The sequence below is a fragment of the Leptonychotes weddellii genome, chromosome 3 (genome assembly GCF_054177405.1).
Source record: "Leptonychotes weddellii isolate Sample4059 chromosome 3, ASM5417740v2, whole genome shotgun sequence".
NCBI lineage: Eukaryota > Metazoa > Chordata > Mammalia > Carnivora > Phocidae > Leptonychotes > Leptonychotes weddellii.
In genome coordinates, this window is record NC_138371.1 from 76,950,995 (window position 1) to 76,957,244 (window position 6,250).

A 6,250-nucleotide genomic window follows, 5' to 3' on the forward strand; every position below is an offset into this window, starting at 1 on the left:
TAGTGAAGAAGCAGACACTTTTATGGTCTAAGTCACCCTAGAGTGGGTCTTGTTGTCACTCACTTACTTATGTAATTGTTGATATTCTCATTCATCTTGGGGGTGTAATCAGACCTAAAGGACGTCTTCCTTCAACTACACAGAGCTCTGAGCTCTGCACATGTGCACAAGGGGTGCCACATTTCCCTGCAAATCACCTGCATCATTGATGCTGGAGGCAGTGAGGGACAGCAGTGGTTCCAGTTTGCCCTCACAGGCTCCTGTCGTTCTTTGGTCTCTACTCCTTTACATCTATCTGCCCTTCCCAGCTACAGTCCTTGATGACATTAGGCTTATCACCAGATGCAGGTATGTCAGGCTTATATAGATTTGCTCAACAAGAATTGTGTAAAGTGTAATCATTTTACTAATTCTTTATTCTGTATCTGCTCTTCTGATTGAACCCTGACCAGCAAACCATTTATACCTTGTGGATTTGAGGCTACAGATGCTATCAGTGATAGCCTATCATGGCAGAAAAGGCAAAGGTGAGAAAATGTATTACTTCCTTAAAATTGGAGTGGGGGGTAGGGAGAGTGCAACCAAAACAAAGGGCATGCAATATATGAGCAATTAAATAAAATATATTATTTGGCATTTATAAAGTGGGTTTTACTTCCCCTACGCTATCCCTAATCCATATGTTACATGGTTTAAGCATGCCATAGTTTTGTTATAGAAACATGGAATTCCTGAGGTGGAAATCGTCTTGCTCATAGAAAAGAAAAAGTAACTATAAGTACCATTTCTTCAGTGATTTGAACTTGGCTGGCAAAACAGCCTTCGTGTGGGTATACCTACATATTGAATAATAGCAGCAAGACATTGAATTTGATGCCATAAAGCTAGCTAAATTCCAGCCGCAGGGACCCTCAGGAAAAATTAAATCTTATCTAAAACCACCTACCCACAAGGAATGAACAGAGTCTGCCTAAGGCAACTGTGTCCATCCTAGCTGCCAGAATCAAACTATATGTGATGACTAACTAGTTGTGAAGAAAACAAAAACAAAAACAAAAACAAAACAAAAAAACTTCAGACAGTTAAGAAACTTAATGTATTAAGCGCTTTCAACTGTGAAAGGAAATCCACAGCAAATTTCAGTATAGCTCGGTTCACCATATGGTCTGATTTCCCCTGGACACTCTGGTCTATGTTTGCTTTACCAGAGTAAACATTCACAAACCCGTCTTTCATTCTCAAATATGTCCCACTTTTGCAAAATTATCTTTTATCCTAGTAATAAGCCAATCACATGAAATCAAAGATTAGGTGAAATTAAAAAAAAAAAAAACAGCTAAGTTTTACCAAATACTAGTATATGCTAGGCATTGTCCTATGGGATTTAATGTATCACTTTATTTACTCCTAGCAAACAGCCTCCCATCATAAGGAAATTATCACTAGCATCCTCTTTGATAAGGAACCTGAGGAGCCACATGGGAATTAGCAACTTGCCAAAGTCCACAAGGTTGTAAGTGGCAGAGCAGAGCATCTGAAAAGCAGAGGTCTTAATGGCCATGACAATTTATTTATTTATTTATTTGTTTGTTTGTTTGTTTATTTATTTATTTATTTTTGAAAATACCCAGCATGCATGTTTAATCTCAGTACAATGGTTTCAAGACCAAGTATACATGTTACAAGCATCAAGGCTAGATTACAAATTATCATAGTCATCATCATCATCATCATCATCATCATCTTCTCATTTTCTTTTCAATGCATTTGATGATTCATTGGCAGTATTTTGTGATGACACCATGTTAGTGGTAATAAGAATGTTTTTAGACCCAATTAATGATGGATTAATCAGAACATTCTGAACTGCGGATGTTGCAGGAATTGATGGGGACTGTGAAGTGGGCAACTGCACTATAAACCTTCGCCCTGTGAGGGACACTGGAGTCCCTACTTTAGTTGACACAGACATGGTTTGTGGGGTTGGTGTGCCAAGTGTGGGAGTACTTGGTCTGCTAGTAACTGAACCAACACTTAACCGTGGAACTGTTATTCTTCCCGCAGAAGTAGATGCCTTTTTTTGTAAAGACTTAAGTCTATAGTTTGGATCAGTCAGGCAGTATCTATCAGGTGGCAACCTGGGGCCTGAATATGGCTTGATTAATGGCAAAGGAGTTTGATTTCTTTATCTTGCAATATCTAATAAAAATCTCTTGGGGGAGGAGAGGTAAAAGACTGATCAGCACGACACTGGATGGCCAATCGCACATCATCTGCATCAACAATGGCTTTCTTAGCATGGCTTCAATAAATTTTTGCATCATCTAGAATTGTGGTCACATATCAGAAGGCAAACTCCAACATCTGATTTATAACTCTTGGCTCATATTCTGTAATCCCCACATCCTTCAGGATTTGCGCCATCATCTGTGCATCTTTCAGCATGCTCTTGGGAGAAGCCATCTTGCCAGACTCCATTATATCTGTTGATCAGACTTCTCGAGCTAAATCACCCACATTAATGTATTTCAGTCCTGATCGTGATGCAAGTTCTTTGCCTAGCGTGGTTTTTCCAACCCCTGGTGTACGGGTGAGCAGGATGTTCAGAAGCAACATGGTCCTCACCGCGCTGGCTCCGGGCATCTGGCCATGACAATTTATAACAAGAATCTAAGGACAGTGGATCAAGACCACCACCCCCGCCACTTGCAAAGAGAGAATCATCTCATCTCTGCCCCTCCAAAGTGCTTCAATTTCCCCACACATTAACTAGCATTCTACACCAAAACATGTGATAGTTATGTCAGCTTAGCCAGGCTATGGTGCCCAGTTATTGGATCAAACACTACTTTACATGTTGCTGGGAAGGTATTTTGTAGATGTGATTAATATTTATGATCAATTGACTTTAAGTGAATGAAATTACCCTCCATAATGTGGGTGAGTCTTTTTATTTTTTTCCCAAAGATTTTATTTATCTATTTGAGAGAGAGAAAGTGAGATAAAGAGAACATGAGCAGGGGAGAGGTGTGGGGAGGGGAGGGGGAAGCAGACTCCACACTGGGCAGGGAGCCTGATGCCAGACTCCACCCCAGGACCCTGGGATCATGACCTGAGCTGAAGGCAGATGTTTAACGGACTGAGCCACCCAGGTGCCCCAATGTGTGGTGAGTCTTATCCAATCAGTTGAAGGCCTTAAGAGCAAAACCGAGATTTCTCAGATAAGAAAGAATTCTGCCTCAGGACAGTACCATAGATACCCTGTCTAGGTTTCCAATTTGCTAGCCTACCCTGTGGATTTGGGGCTCAAGACCATGTCTTGACCTCTTTCCTGAGTCTCTTTGCAGCGAGTCTGCCGTTTAAACTGGCCAGCTCCCACAATTATTAAGCCAATTTCTTAAACTAAATCTCCCTCTCTTAATCTTATATAGAGAGAATATATACTATGTTTTTTCCCACTTGAAAACTGAGACATTAGTTGTTACAATGTTACACAGCTACGTGGTAGGGGAAATGAAATGTTAATTCAAACCTATCTGACCTCAGAGACTTGGTGCTTAGTCACTAAACTATATTGCAATTCAGGGCACCAAAGCCCAAAAGTCAACAAAGTAGGGTAAGAAAAGTCAAGGACTTGATGTCAAGACTCTTAAACTTCAATCAAGTTTTAAAAGCTACCAACCAAATGCCCTTGAGCAGCTCACTTCCCTCTTTTAGTTCCAGATTTCTCTATCTATAGAGAAAAGATCTGTCAATAATCTTGATATAAAGATAAAAATATGTCAACATATGAAAATTAAAGCATCATTTTTATTTTGTTATTTTCCAGATTAGAAGTCATATGCTGGACTCTTTCTTCTACTGACTACAAAATGTCCTGGGGTGTTGAACATTAAAATAACTCTTGTATCAGAAGAACTTAGCTATGGTACCCAGTGTCAACACAACCCTTTTTTAGTTATCGATATTAACACAGGGAACGCTGGAACATTTTATCAGCATAGCAGCTTTGGGGTAGCACCAATGTTTTTCTTAATCCTTCAGATTAAATTTTTGTGTGTGCTTGTGCATGCCCATTTAACATGTTAAAAATTGAGGATCTAAAAAGTTATGGGAAAAAAAAAGTAAGAAAAGCAAGAACAGGACCAAATGGGTAAAACAAAGTGCAAAAAAACCACCGAAACAAAGAAAAAAAAATCTTCAAAAAGCAATAAGTACTATAGAACAAATCAAATGTTAGTGTTTAGTAAAACAACGAGCCAGTTAAAAACCAAAATCATACTATGTCAAACACCATGATAAAGCTGAGAAATGAGGAATCTTACCAAATTAGGGAACACCAGTCTCCTTATAGGGAAAATTTACCAAGTATTATTTCAAAAAAGTCCTTCACAACGTAGTAACTGACTGTTCAGAGTATTTTGAGTACATGTGAAAATATGTGTTCATGCACGGCGTCTCCATTATCCTTAAAGATGCAATATAGCTTCTTTACCTAAATAGCTCTGGTTTTCTTTCTTTCTTTAATTGATCAGTAGTACTGCCTTAAGGTGTATTTATACTCAGCAGAAGGAAAGGTAAGAATCCAGAAGCAAGAATGAGGAGAGAAGAAATGAACAACAGCAACAACAACAGATATATATATATATATCTCAAAGGAAAACACAGGGGAAGCCAAAACAAAGAAACAGAGAAGGCAATTTATTTTAGCAATATGGTGAACTGTGGGGGAAAAAAAAAAACACTCAAATATGGCAACTTGCAGGGACAGAGCCAAGTGAGCTTACTGAGTCACTTTGTGTGAAAGTCAAATCACGACTTTAATAAATTTAAAGCACTGAAGTCCATTTGGCATATCAACCCTGTATGGCAAATGAAATTGTCTGTTTTGCTTCCATAGGGTCAAGATACTTGGGGGAGAAGATTAGGTAAATGGCCCCAAACACCAAGGGGGTTGTTAATTTTTTTATTGGTACATTGAGCTAATGCAGTTAACCATACAGATTCAGACTATAGACTCCTATGCACCCTCATATCATTGACGTTAAGAGGGAAAGGGTACGTAAAAGAGATAGATGGGAGTTGGGCTGGGAAAGAAAATTCAGCTTTGTGTCTTTGTTCTCAGGACAGAATAGAATGATATACTAACTAGTTTCCTCAGCTCATTCTGTAGTAATGTTTTTCAGACCTTAGCTCTTTCCTCCCTTCCCTACTACAAAGAGAGTATATGGCGCCACAGCCTTGCACAAAGAAAAGAAAACATGGTAGTAAATTATCTTAAATACACCTGAACTTATGATAGCCAGAGTCAAGCTTTGCCGAGATTTTCTTTTTCACATAATTCTAGATTTATTTTTGCCATTTAGAAGTTTATTTTGGCTGGAGTTGAAATTTAATTTGTTCTTCAAAGAAACATAACAATGGAAATACAAAGAGGAAGCTTTTGTTCACTCCCTGGGAGTTCTGAAAAGTAATAATTATAAAATGATAAGATTCTAAATGAAAATGTCACTTTGAAAGGTTGGGGTTGACAGCAGCACAGACCTATGTGAAGTGAAAAAAGTCACATTATATTCATGAACATAAATGTACCCAGATGATGTAATTTTACATCTTTTGATGATTTATTATATAAATGTTTCATAAGTTTGAAAAAATAAAATCCTTTCTAAAAATAAATGTTCATTAGAAGTCTTAGAAAATAATACTTCTTTTGAAGAACAGTACTTGCAAGATAGTATTCTTACTCTTAAGAGACTTAATAGTAGATTGATAAAATAGTATCAACTAAGACAATTGATACACACACACAAACATTGAGTCAGAGAACAACACATTAATTACTTCAGAATTTTCGTTTATTTCCAGTCATGTCATTTGACCTGTGCTGCACAAGTTGCTCTGATCTCAGCCACTACACTGTGATTCCGTGTGTCCCTTAACTATATACACACAAACACACGCACACACACCATCCATGCCACACAAACATGTACAACCGCCACTATATTAAAAAAATGGTAGTATTTGAATAAATCAAAATTTTTTAAATAATTATACAGGCTGATTAGAGATAAGGAGCCGGCTTTTACCAAACAATATGGCCAGCAAGTCTTTTCTTGCTAGGAGTTTCTATGATGCTTTCTGTGTGGTGAAGTTAAGCTGGGTTGAGGAGAATGACTAACTTGCACAGACATTTTTCAGCTTTACCTTTCTAGATTCCTGATTTTTATTTTATTTTATTAAAGAT

General features: G+C 37.9%; 1 pseudogene; it reads right to left on the reverse strand.

Moving 5' to 3' along the window:
* Positions 1-1,617: 1,617 nt before the first annotated feature.
* Positions 1,618-2,672, reverse strand: LOC102726145 (transcription initiation factor TFIID subunit 9-like; annotated as a pseudogene).
* Between the last annotated feature and the right edge of the window lie 3,578 nt (positions 2,673-6,250).